Below are 14,957 nucleotides of genomic sequence, written 5' to 3'. Positions count from 1 at the left end.
GAAGGTTACTTCTGCTCAGAAGGCTTTAAAATTGAAACGCAGAATTGTAATCCTTTTGCTGTTAACACAGATGGTCTCAATGATTCAACCCTTACCGCAATATCTTCTTTGACTTGAATACAAAGGAAATTATGGGATAGGGATTCTTGTGCTCCTTGACAAACCTACTCCTCATATGACAAAGTAAGCCATGGGAGTTTGGTTTCTATTTGCTTCTGCCTGCCTTTGTGAGTACAGATTTTCTTCAGTTTTTCAATCAAAGCCAAAATCCTCAATCAGTTGGCTTTCAAAGATTATTTGCACATTTCCAGTTATACCACAATCACTTCTTATACAAACCAAACAATAAGCCTCTTCATTAAAAATTGTTTTGAGCAAAATGAAAGCTTATTTTGTTTTAGTTGCACAGTTTGGAGCCATTTCCATTTTACGATTAGTAAGTGATCATTATGAAAATCAAGAGTGAACGTGACCTGACGCTTCCTAGGTTTTCATAATCCAGCTATCAAGTGGAAATGAATGTGGAGTGAAAGAAAATTAAGCTGTCGAAAATATTTGCATATGTATTTCTGTGTATTTTTTTTTTTTTTGAGAGGTCTATAGGCTTCATCAGCTTTTTGAAGAGACACTTGATCCAAAATAGTTTAAGAGCCACTGGTGTAAAAGCAAGACTGCCTGGTTAGGAAAAAATGATGAGTACAGTTGGAGATGTGCTGCACTTGAAGTGATGACAAAATCTGAAAATGAAAACATGCAGTATACACCGCTGTCTAAAAACATGTTTTAAAGCATAGACTTAATATATTTTAAAAACCATTGAAAATCAGAAAAAAAAAACTCTGTTGTTACTGTATTTTTTTAATATTGTTTGATTTTGAATTACAAAGATGGAAAAGAGACCATCAACTTTTCTCAATCCAGCCCTGCCACCAGGCCAGCAGATCACATGAAAACCGGGAGAGGGATGGCCTGGGGACACAGATCCAGGCATATATTGGTGTGATGACCGAAGCCATGGAAAATATTGTTAACAGTAACTAGTCTCTTTTCAGTTTTTGTATTGGTGTTAGATTAAATCCTCAAATGCTAAATAGGAGTTAATTATGATATAGCCATCTACTAGTAATCCTGACACAAAGGTCATTAAAATAAATGTAAGGGTTATGGATAAACTCTGCAGGAAGTATTTTTTAAAATAATAAAATTAGTGGTGGCTGCCCCAATGCCTCTATATATCAGTGAATACAGAAGTGAAAATTAACCTAATAAGGTAGCTGCTTCCAGGTATAAGAAGAATCATTTGATTAATTTCTTCTAGACTGGGAAACCATGTAACAATTTAAAAATAGGAAAACTTATTATGCTTTTTACAAATTGTGAATAAACATGATGAATAAGATAAAGTGTGAATTTTCTACATGATCCAGTAGTTTAAGTTTTTCATAGTTACTCAGCTGACATTTTCAAATTAGTTCTTATTTTTCAAAAAAACCCCTGCAATTTGTTTTTAAGAGTTAAATAGCTAACACTTTTTTAAAAAAGTTATACTTGGTTTGTTTAAAAATGAATTGATGTGACCAAATCAATGGTCAGTTCTCAAGGTTCATGTTACTTAGCCTTCATCATCATTAGTCCACCCCCTTCTTCCTGAAATATTCTCTTTTCCAAGTGTTCCACACAAATCACCCTCTGAGCTACCTTTCTGCCTCATCAGTCACTCCTTCCTAGACTCGACCTCCAGGTCTCTGTCTGCCAGAGCTCCCCATGTCGGGGATCCTGAACTCTCTATCTGGGCATTTCCCTTCACTATCTAAGCAGCCGCATCCAGTTCCGTGCTTCTAAATGTCATCAATGTGATGAAGATTCCCAAATCCTTTTCTTTAGTGCTGATCTATCTCCTAAACTAAGTTCACCTACAACTACCTTTTAGATATTTCCGTGTAGATGAGCATTAGGCATCCAAAACATAACACAACCAAACAGTATTATTGACCTCCCCTCCCCCAATGCACACACCCCTCCCTTAAAAACATGCTTCTCCCAAAGTTTTCTCCATCCCAGAAATTTCTCTTACCACCCTCCCACTTCCTTAGGCCAAAAATCACTACAGGCCAAAACTCCATTCCTCTCTTCCTTTATAGTAGAATTTCACACAAAGGTCTGTATCTCTGTGTTCAAAATATATACACTGCATCTCCCCTTGAAGCCCAAGCCTCTACGTTCTTCTCTCTTCTGAACTACTCAAACAGTCCCCAGCTGTCTCACTGGCATTCTCTGCCCATCTGCAGACTCATTCCTCCCACTGCTTTTCCCTGCGTGAGTTTCTACTGAAAGTAGAATTAAATCCAACTCTTCGCCATTATTGAAAGCTGTGATATTTGAAGTGTGGTTGGAGGACCAGCAGTATGGCTTTCACCTGGCAGCTTGTTAATAATGCAGAATCTCAGGTATAATGAACCAAAAATTGTGTTTTAACAAGACCCTCCAGGTGATTCATGGATGTGTTAAAGTTTGAAACGTGCTGCTCTGAAAGGGCCTCCAAGAGCTGAGTCTTGACTACCTCTCCAAACTTGGTTGCTACTCTTTGCTCTTCTCTCACCATATTCAGCCACAACAACCTCCTATATTCTTGCCCAGCACAGTAGGTACATCCTATCTTGGAGGATTTTTCCTTGTTCCTCCTTCTACTTGAAACTCTTCTGCATCTTGACATGGCTAAATCCAAGTATCATTCAGGTCTCAGTTCAGGTAACACTGCTCCGAGAACCATTCAGGCCTCTCATACCAGGAGGACTCTGGACAAGTCACTCAATCACATTACATATCTTTTCCTTGCACTTAAGTATCTGGGCATTTCTCATTTATTTGTTTGTCTTTGTGACTTTTACTATTACTCCTCACAACATTGTAAGCACCTTGAAGACATGTGCTTTGTTTATCTCATTCATTCATATATCCACAGCACCTAGAACAGTTTCTGGTACAGAGAAGATGCTTAATAAAAAATCATAAGTGACTGCTTATGTTTGTAGACTATGAAAAATAGATACATGTACCATTTTAGTTAAAGGAAACAGTGTATCCATTAATATTTGTTAATATTTCTAAACTTCTAACATGGCAAAAATATTCTCCAAATCTGAAATAGGAGTGGCTGGTATTTTGTCCATAGATGTGTTTTGACAAGATTGCAGTTTGTCTGTTTGTAAACTGATACCCAAAATGGAAGATTTTACCTACAAATTCAAGTTTGGGACCTCTTTAAAAATCTTGAACATCTGGCAACACTAGGTCTGCCTTTCCTCAGGGCCACACTAAGGAAAAGTTGAACAGCTGCCTGCAGGTCTCAACCACTCACACCAGGTATTCAGACTATACCTAACCCGACTTTCACGCCTTAACAGCACCTATTAAGTTCTTCACTCCCGATCCCAATCAATGATTAGCCTTTTCATTTGTAGACAAAAAAAAAAAAAAAACACTTAAAAAAACTTTTAAAAAATCAGATCCTCACAGATAAAACTTGTATACAGTTATATTACCATTGTTCTATGAAATTTTATTTAAATATTATTACATGGATGTCATGTCTAACATTAATCCTACGTTGATCTTTCTACTGAAGAATAATAAGTTCTTAAACAATGAGTATTCATTTTTTAAGGAAAAAATTAGATCCAGTCATACTATTTAGTGATTTCAGTCACTTAACTATAAATCAAGTTTATTCACTTTAAGCCTTTCCTAAGCTGTGTTTGCAAGAGGGCATAAACATGGTGCTAGATTTAATCTGAAAAACACCTGACAACTCAGCATGTCTGTCTACCTTTAGGACTAGAAGACAACATCAGTGCTTCTTTTCATATTATGTTCCTCTTTATCTCTTATCTGCTAACATCTATATATTATCTTTTATTAAATTCCTGCCTGTTGAGGAAACATTTCTCTTTTTCTTTTTTTTTAAGTATTAGCATATCTTGGGCTATATTTTAATCCCATTTAAATATTCCTTAACGGTTGTCGATAAAATATTTTAGTACGTCACATATTGCCTAATTGATATACCACTGAGTCTCCCTGGAGAAGGAGTGGTATGAAATAGCTTACCATTGGTTCCCTCAATAAATCAGTGTTCCTGTTGTTTTGAAACACACTGGGAAGAGCTAAAGCTGCAGTTTCGATTAACATAGAGAAGCCCAAAACGTTTCTCAGTTTTGAATGTTTCCATTAATCAATAATTCAGCTCCAGAGTTGCCAGAGAAGGTTACAGGAAAAATCCTTCGGCTTTTCCAATGCCAGATAGAAATATATTCTGGAAGGTTATGTTTTGGCCACTCCATTTTGAAAACGTATCACCTTAAGAATGATATTGTTAATCTTCAGCAATCGGCTGGAGGGGTGACTTTGATATCATTCTGTGTGTGGGTTGATCCCCAGCTACCAACTCTTCTCTGCAGGCTGTGGCACACTGTGATACAGTGGGTACGACTAGAATTTCCTGCTAGCATCCTAGCAGAGATTCTTCCACTATCATTAAATAGAAGAAATGCTAATGTTACTCCTTTTTAGAAATTTATTTTATTAATATTTTTAAAGGATCAATTTTTATAATTTTATGGGACACAGTGAAAATATATTTTGACAAATGTGAATATCTAAAACTTAGGCAAATGATTTTAGATGTTGCCTAGGTTACAGTTATTCCATCATCAAAGGGCCAATATTTAACCTATCCTGATTTTATCATTAAATAAGCATAAAGGAGAAAAAATAAGAAGACCACAAAGTGAAAGAGATTACATCTTATAATAATACAGCTATGAAATTTTGACCAGAATGAAAATATGAGTATGAAGAGAGTAATCATTTGCTTATTAATTCAAGGAATAATTTACCATTTTCAAGTATTATGAAAATAAGAGATTATAGGACTCTGATTTTAACCATGCAGGTTTTTCAAATGTATGTATAGTAATCTCATTATACCTGTGGTGCAAATTCAGATGGAAACAAATTTCTCTGTCTTCTTTTACATGCATTGCGCTTTTTTAAAAAAGCACTTAATGTTAACCAGTGGACAATTTAACTACCTGAAGCTTTTCGTTCAGCTCTGTTTTCTTAGCAACTATGGTTGAGCCTGACGAATAAGGTGAAAGGTTGTGTAAGTATTCAGGCAGGGGCAAAAATACCTAGTTATCCCCAAATACTAACAATCACATAGGTAGAATATTTCTACCAAGTTAAGAGAGAATAAAGGAATCACATTGAGCAAAGACACCTCATTCAAGGACCTCATTATCTCCAGGTACCCCAATTGAATAAGTGCACCATTATTCCCTTCATTATGTGCAAACACCAGAGACACAGCACAAAGAGAGATGGTTCCAGTGAGTCACACTGTAATTATAAATGCCGCATTAAAAAATGGAACAAAAGCAACAGTGGGAAACTATAACATCAGTGGTTAAAGGGGGCAAACAGAGAAATTTCCTCAAAGGCCACAACAAATTGCATGATCCACTTCTTTGTCACAGGCAAATTATTCCACAATAAGAGAGGTGCTGAACACAACTTATCAATGGTAAAATAACTCGCACACATTCTCCTACCATTGAAATATTCCTGTTACCTACACAGCTAGATATTTATACATTTGTATACATAACAAAGAATATTGGTTACTGAATGCGTAATTTGGTCCAGCACTAAGTAATTAATATAGGTCACTATGTTGCACCTTTGTACTCATTCTATTTAGACAAGATTCTTTGTAAGATATGGTAATACCAGCATAAAAACAAGATCAGATTTAGGAGTGGAGAATAGGACATGAGAAAAGGTAATTGCTCTTTTTGTTTTATTTTAATTCTTTGACCATTTGTGCACAAAATTAGATAATGCTTGCTTTATTGTACATTCCTATCATTTATTTATCTGTGACCTTCTATTATTATTTATTCATTTTTATTTACTTATTTGTTACAAAAATATAACACACCTCATGAACACACCTCACAACCTCAGACCTAGACCACTCACAGTAAACTCACATCTGCCCACGAGCTCCTTCCCCATCCTGAATCCTCTGTCCCCCAGACCAAAGGAACCCCTCTCCTAAATCTTGAATTTATCAACCTTTCTTCTAACCCAGATCTATGTATCACTAAAAATCATATATTTTCAGTTTTTTTTTATTTCAGCTTATTATGGGGGTACAAAAGTTCAGGTTATATATATTGCCCATGTACCCCCCATCTCCCCGAGTTAGAGCTTCAAGTTTTTAAATTTATTACACAATTATGCTGTATGTAACAGTCTGTGATTTCCTTTTGTTGCCAAATATTATATTGTTAAGATTAAGCCATGTACTTCCTCGCTGATGAGATTTAGTCGTTTTGACTGCTGTGTAATATACCGTTGTGTGAATTCGTCCATCCTCCTACTGCAGGCCTTTGGGTTGTTTCCAAGTTTTTGCTATTGCACATAATGCTTGTTTGAATATTCTGATTTACACAGACCTGCCTCTAAAATGTGAGGAGCTCCGGAGCAAGAGTACAAATGGAAGCTCCTACACCATTATCTCAAAACACTGAATGTTATAAATCCAGCTGCACCCACTGCCTGAGCAGTACTTCCACCCAGGGCCCCACATGTTCCCCAGGAATGGACCTCCCAGGCAGCTGTCTCCCCTAGGCCACCAAGCAGCAGCTAGAGCTGGTCCCTGCACTCCTGTGAGGGGACTGGACTTACCCAAACCCAAGTTGGGACTAAATCAAGCTTCTCTGGCAGCCAGGGCAGGCACATCTTTTCCCTAACAGGGCCACACTCCATTCCATACCTCTCTCCTAGCTTCTGGTAGTTACCCGCAGTCTTTGGTGTATTAGTTCTCTATGATTGCCATAACAAAATATCACAGACAGGGTGACTTAAACAGCAGAAGTTTATTTTCTCACAATTCTGGAGGCTGGAAGTCCAAGAGCAAGACGCTGACTGGGTTGGGTTCTTCTGAAGCTTCTCTCCTCGGCTTGCAGAGGGTTGTCCTCTTCCTGTGTCCTCATATGGCCATCCCTGTGCATGCATGTCGCTGGTATCTTCATGTCCTAATCTCCTCTTATAACGACATCAGTCGGATTCGATTAGGGCTCACCCTTATTGGCCTCATTTTAACTTAATTACCTCTTTTAAAACCTTATTTGCAAAGACAGTCACATTCTGAGGTGCTGGTAGTTAGGGATTCAACATTTGAATTTCAGAGGACACAAAACACTTGGCATTTCTTATCTTGAAGACACATCATTCCAATTTCTGCCTCCATCTCCCTTCTCTGTGTACCTTCTGTTATTTTATAAAGACACTTGTCCTTGGATTTAGGGTGTACCCTCCTCCATAGTGATCTCATCTTAAGATCTTTAACTTAGTTTACATCTGCAAAGACATTGTTTCCAAATTAGGTGATATTTTAAGGTTCCTGGTGAATATATCTTTGGGGGGGGGCACAATTTAACCCACTATAATACCCTTTTTATAAAGTAAAAAGCAACTAAATAATATATTTAAAATGGAATTGCCATGTAGGAAGATATATAAAGACTCAACTTTACAAGGTAAAGTGTTTTCCAACGTGCATGTGCCAATTTATACCCCCACAGCAGCATAAAAGATATTTCATTGATCCACATGCTATTACTCACCAAGTATTGTCCTCACCGAGTATTTTTGCCAATCAAATCAAGGTTAAATGGCATACTATTATTGCCTTGATTTGCATTTCCCTGGTTCCTTCTGAGGTGATTGCTTTTGAAGAGTTTTTCTTTCATTGTAGTTAGTATTAGGTATTGCAAATCATCATTTGTACGAGCTTTTTGCCAAGATCTTTTTTTTGAGTCATTAGTGACAAGTTACATATTAAGTTTAAACTTGAAATGGAAATTCTACATCATCAGAAATTGAAATATCCTTAATATCTGTCAAAAGCCATCTTGTGTGATACTAGGCAAGTCATCTACTTTCAAGAACTGTTTCTCTCAAAAATTAATAAAAAAAGGCAGAGAAGAAGAGGTGGCAGAATTATACTAGTTATTCCTTGTATGTCTAAAATTCAAGGTTTCAGTTCTAAGGAATACATTTCACCATCTCTACCAATTTTGGACACATGGACCACAATAAGAGTTTGCTAACAGCCTAATAGGCCCTGAAGAGAAAAAATCATCTGACCACATGTCATTGTTACATTTTAGCTTAGTGCATATGCCACATATCTGCTTTTGATCACCAACAGCATCTTCTGCATACTAAAGTTAGAAATTAAAAAAAAGAAGAAGAAGAATCACAAATGCACAATAGGACCAATCAGTGGTTGCTCATTCATCATGCAGCCTTCAACTGTGTTGCCTAAAGGAGGTTCAGACACTGCAAATATGTGCGGTGCCACCTGCTGAAATGGCTATTTCCTGCTACTCTCCAAACGTTTATTAGGGACATAACCAGGCTATCTGGATGACTCAACATGAAACTCCTAGGAAATGAAGAGGCTCTTAATGACAAAATACCATAGTTGTCGAAATTATAGCAATATTCATTTACTGACTCTATATGAAGCCATAAAACTTTTTGATTTTCAGTTGAGACAATCAGCTGATCTTGCACATATCATGGTGTGAAACTTGGGAGCAGAAAACTGCAGTTGAAGATCGCAATAAAAGAATAATTGTGTCATTGGAGGGTCTATGGAAATGAGATGATGGATATGAAAGAGAATTGTAAACCTTAAAGCATAATTTAAATGTTTCAAATTGTTATTATTAGCCATTTCAGTCAGGACTGGTTTGCTGACCCCAAAGCAATCGATGCTCACACAAGAGAAAGAAAGACAACAATACCATCAGCACACTCCAGTGCCTCATAATCCTGGACAAAAGTTAAGTCCAACGAGAAAACCAAATACAGCTGCAGTGAGCATGGAAAATTAGTCCCTAAATGTTTCCTCTAAAGTCTCAGTAAAAATGATATAAAATATCATAGAAATAATGAAATATTAAAGTGCTCCTTCACATCCAACAAGCACCTACTGCAAGCAAGGAACTATAGAAGCTGCTTTGATAAGTATAAAGAAGCGTAAAGACATAATCCCTGCCTTCAAAAATCTTAAAACCCATTGGAAATAAAATCATAGAGAAAATAGAGCTCTCAGTACCAGCTTCAGAAGAGAATCTGCCATCACTAATAAACGGCATGAAAGAAGGCTAGAAATAAAGATGACTTCAACTTGCCTAAAGAAATTTCTATTGTAGATAAAGCTTTGAGTTGCCCAGACCTATTAGGGTTGTAATAAAATAGAAATCCTCATTAAAATATGGGAAAGCCAAGATATTTGAATGATCTTTAGTTGAATAAAGTAGTTCCTCTACTAACAAACAAGCACTCAAAAACAAAACAGAACAAAAAGACCTATTCTATCAGAAATTTCACTTGCATACAGAGAAAAAACTTAGGAGTCATTCTGATATCCTTCAGGGTATAAATGATATCCTTCACTTTACTGTTCCCCAGGAGGGCATTGCAATACTCCCAGACCCTCATTCAGGCACATGTTTTCCTGATCTGAGCCTCAAATGGCATGACTTTCCTTGGGGCCACTGGACACCACAGTCAGCTAACATTCTGTTGTAATAATATTGTTTTCAAGCAGAAAGTGTACGTATGCTTTATGCATGACATTTCATTGCCATGCATTTTTACCAAGCTCTGACCAAGGTCTGGTGTGGACTGAATTCCAGTCATGTGTCCTAGGAGGTAGCACAGAACAAGACTGTGGCTTCTGGATGCAGACTTCTAGGTCAAATCTCAGCTCTCTGTGATGTCAGGAAGTTATTTAATCTCTCTTCACCTCAGTTTCCTCATCTATAAAATGGGGCAGTAAGACTACCTCATATTACTATGTGGAGATTGATTTAATATACATTACTGTGCAGTGTTTATTATGTAACGGCTATTATTACTATGGTGTAACACAGTCATGTAATCTTAGATTCACTACGTGGCTTGGAAATTACTTGAGATTAAAAATCCAGGATTAATGTACAAGGGTATATGATCCTGTTAGGTCATATGGTAAGCAAAGAATACACAAAGGAATAAGAAAACAAACCAGCACAAGATAAGGCATTTATAATAAAATCAACTCATATTCTTAAGCATAACAGAAAGAATATAAAGCAAGAGTACTAGAAAAGTACCAGAATAGAATCAAACTCTCATCTTGGAAATGGTATTTTTGGAACATTATTATAATCTAATAAGCGGTACCCTAATTGTCCAAAAACAAGTTAGCAGTTAAAATCTTTTGATAGTATTGGGCCTATGGGATTCAAGCATAAGTTAAATTTTGACTGGATGTTTCCTCGGGGCAATTTCCAATTCTAAGAGTATAAGATTCATTTGTAAGTTTGGATTTAATTTGGACAGTCCACATGATTCTTTCTATCAGATGACTTGGGGGTACTGTACTGAGTTCCATTTTCCCTTCCTCCCTCAGTCCCTCATCTTGGTAAATGAGCACCCACCCGATGCTCCAGCCAACAATCTTGATGCCAACATCTTCTGATTCTACCCTCAATTTACATCCTACACCCACCTGCTTTTCTTCATCCTGCTGCCGTAGTCCTGGTCCAATCCACCAAAGTCTCTCACCCGGTTTTCCTAAGTGAATACCACTGCCAGTCATATCTGTCTCCAAACTATTGGAGCAGCTAAAGGAACATGTCAATGTGATTCCATTGCTCCACATCATGCCTCTGCCTCTTGCTGTGCTGCACCACACAACCCAGCTGGCGATTCTTCAGCCACACCGACCACCTCTGCTCCTTCAATTTCTCAGGCTCTTTCCTGCCCCAGGACCTTTGCAGATGTTCTTCTCTTTGCCAGAAATGCTCTTTAATCTACTCTATACAATGTTTATGTCTCAGTTATATACTGTGTGCATGTGTGCGTGTGTGTGTGTGTGTGTGTGTGTGTGTGTGTGTGTATTGATGAGAGAGAAGATGTTGGTGAGAAATGGAGAGAATTGCTTCCATCAGATAAAAATCTGGCTTTCCACATGAATGGATCAAGAGCCTCACATATAGTCCCCAGGCCTGGTCTCTCATCTCCTCTGCTCTTGCTGTCCTCTCTGTAGCCACCAGTTCCAGGCAGTCCTCATTTATTTGTAGTGAGATGGTTGCTAGTCTTGTGTGTTTTCCTCTTAGCAACTCTAGCAGTAGGAGGAGGAGCTTTTCATCCCTAGACTTTCAAGCAGAAGGCCAGAATGACATCTAATGAGACCCGATCACCCAGGCTTGACAGGCAGAACATTTTAATCTGTTACTACAGCCAGGGAGTTGCAAGGCTCTAGTTCACCAGCCCAAGGTCATTTTCAGGAGCCAGGGGTAGAATCTGCTTGGCTGAGAATGGTAGGAGATCATTACCAGTAGAGGCAAGAGTGGATACTAGTCAGCCAAAGGCAATGAATAAAATAAAACAAGTTTATTCAGTTACATCAAAGCAAGTGAACCAAAATGTACTCTAATCTTTTAGTTATGCTTCATACTCATAGATAGGGCCTGTTCTCAGCAAAATTATCAAGAGATGGAATTTGGTCTTTTTCTCTTATCCTGCCTGTTTGGGAGTCCATTTTCCATCTTTAATATCAAGAATATTCGTGCACATATGCTGTTGGCCACCCTTCACTTGGAGCATCCTACGCTCTTGGACACAAGCACCGTCCAATAGAACTTTGTGCAGTGATGGAGATATTCTATGTCCGGCCGTCCAATACAATGGTTACTAGCCACATGTCCCTATCAAGTGCTTGACAGGTAGCTAATGACTGAGGAACTGAATTTCTAGAATTTTATCTAATTTTAATTAATTTACCTTTAAAATTAAATAGCCGCTTGTAGCCAGTGGTTACTACATTGGCCTGCTGAGCTGTAGATAGTCCTACCTCCAACCTCACATCAAAACTTGGTGTTTCAAGCCAAATTAATCTGCCAAATCAATTCATTATAATGAGTGGAAAATGGCTTAATTTAGTACTACTTTCAAATTAATTGCTTATATTCTATCTGGAATTTCCAAAGCCTTAAAGGAAAAAGATTGACAAAGGGTGATATTTGGGACATTCTTTTTCTTTGATGTAAGAGTCTGCTTGGTGCCTCTCGAATGATATCAAATATTTTGCTGCCTAGAAATTATGTACCCAAAGTAATCATTGGGCAATTGGCATGTAGGTTTGTGAGGTGCAAACACATCTAATGATTTGTTATTGCCCTTGATTCGTAAGCTATTTAGATTTTACAAACTCTTATTTCTTTAGAGCTAAGTTTTAGCCTTTATAACCCCAATTTCTACTTGCCAGAGAGAGAGAGAGAGAGCATGCAAGCTGGAGAATCAATTTAGAGGAATTTGCAAAGTACCTTTTAAAAGATGAATGAGCACGATATTAAAGTAAACATGCATAATTCGAAAATAATTTGGGGAATTTGCATTGTTTTGACAAATTGAAATCTGCCCCTCTCCAAGAGGTTCCAGGGAGACCAGATGGTAGTGCGGTGTATTGGAGGGGGTCCAAAATTGCTTTTGCGTTAATTGATGTAGTGTGCTAAGAAAGGTCTCTGGGGAAAAGTATCCCCAGGTAGTTGATTGCTTTGGAATTCCAGCAGAGAGGAACTGTGTCAGATGAGAAGGGAAACATAAGTTATTGAGAACTAATGCCTCAGATTGGGCTGGCTAATTTTATCATTGGAAATTCAGGACAATGTTTCAAAAAATATCAAAAAGATATTTCTGAGACAGGAACAGAAACTGGTAAAGAACTGAAGTAAATTAGCAGCATGCAGACCCAGTTTGACTTCCCTTTGGTGTGTGGAAGATCCTTTAATGTTAGCAAGTGTGTATATAGCTGTGACAAGAGGTTCAAGGGCTTCTCTTTCTAATTTGAAAGTGCTGACCCTAATCAGCTGAGCCAGGAAAGGTAGTTGATTGGGATGGATCCTGACGTTGTAAAGGCTTAGTATTGCCTCAGAAAGCATTTGCTATTTAATTGGAACATTCACACCTGCTAAATAGCAGTTGTTTAAAATGACACATCGAAAAAGAGATCAACCATTTGGGGGTTTCCAACGAGGAAAATTCCTGCACTGCGCAAGCAATTCTGTAATTTTACCTCAACGGGAAGTTGGGGTTTTGTTTAGTCTTAGGGGAAGGAGTGCTCATCCTTCATCCCTGCTTTTTGTGCAAACCTTTGTATGAGGGAAGAAGGAAGGAAGCAAAGGAGGGAAGGAAAGAGGGAGGAAGGAAGGAGGGAGGGAGGGAGGGAGGCAGCAGGCTAGGAATGTGGGTGTGAATGAAGTTGCTGAAAAAGAGTAAAGAGGGTGAAGAGACCTTTTTTATGAGCTCTCATTTCTTCTAAATTTATACTGTCCAGGGTTTTCCTCTTGTTAGTTCATTTTTCTTTCTACTTCTATTTCCATAAAGTTAGATAGAAATACTTATTGGTGAAAAGAAAATAAGACCCTTTTTTTCATAATAGCCAATGAAGAGGGTTTTTTTCCACATCACTTTATAAGCTTTTTAATACAATTGCCTAATATACTGCCCTAGAATAGATTGCAGGTTTTTGCATTTCTCTTTTAGCCTTTTTCACATAGTGTTCTTGCCATTAAGCGAACAGTCGTCTGACCTTTCTCTAGGAGGTTAATAAAGAATGCACGGCCTCGTAAGCCTGATTCAATTTCCTTTATGTGAACATGCTGCGTAAGTGACCATTATGATATTTGTCTGGTTCTCGGCGCTTCGTTTTGCAGTTACTAGCCTTTTATATGAATGACCACATATGTTGTGCATTTGGCCACATCAGGTGAGAAAAAGCAAAATAGATTTTCCCGAGCATTCAATCAAATTTCCTCACGACGGACTCACTAATGTGGATTTGAAATGTATCTGGTCATATATTATTTAACTGTATTGTATTTCGTGTTTTAAAAATTTCTCCCACCTATTCAATTTTAATAAATGCACGAGTAGATGCAATATTTGAGCTCTATATTTTAGAAATTCAACACTTTCAACAGATTCTTCAGACTTCAAAGAATTTAATATTAGTATCATAAAAGGTCTTTTGAAGAATAATACTGGAACATAAGAAAAATGACTGTCTGAGTGTACCCTATCATTTTGAAAGTGTTTTATTGCTTTAATTTCCTGTCTTAGTAAAGTAACAAGCAGCATAATAGAAGATATATTGTTACAGAGTTTGCAATTTATTAGAAGGCTCAAGCAAGTTAAAGACTTTATGTGAAGTGAAAAAGAAAACCTCTATTTAGCTGAAAAATGGAGACGAACCACATCAATGTTGCAGCAGCTTTAAATGGAGTCCTATCTTTGACTGATAAGTTGTCTCTACACGCCCTGTATGTTTGCTTGAAATAAATCCGTGGGCACAATCCTCATTTTGTGCTAGCTGTGTGTCATTAGGTTCCTAGAAACCTAATGTTATTTCATTTGTGAGGCGTGTATAAGATGACTGTTGCTATTTGGATTCCGTAGCACAAAGGTGCTATTAAAGCAGAAATGACCCATAACATACATTTTCATTCATTTATTACATTTTTTGCATGCGTGACTGAATTTTAATCCCGGGCTTTGTCAACCTCGTATAGTTTTATCAAGCTTTTTAACATAGTTTCATGTACCTCAGCTCGCTGTCTTTTACACAGTGGCATAAAAGCATTAAAAAGGAAGGCATTTATCCCACTGAAGTACAGAGAGACAATCCATTTCTGCATCTAAAATTGTAGAAATGAGTGATGTGACACTGTGACTAACCTGTAAAAATAGGTTGTAAAATTACCTCATAAATAGCTGCCGGGGAAGAGGAAGCAGGTTATTTAACAAGTTTTTGGATGTTTTTTAAAAAATGC

The sequence above is a fragment of the Lemur catta genome, chromosome 5 (genome assembly GCF_020740605.2).
Source record: "Lemur catta isolate mLemCat1 chromosome 5, mLemCat1.pri, whole genome shotgun sequence".
Lineage (NCBI taxonomy): Eukaryota > Metazoa > Chordata > Mammalia > Primates > Lemuridae > Lemur > Lemur catta.
This window is presented reverse-complemented; position numbering follows the sequence as displayed.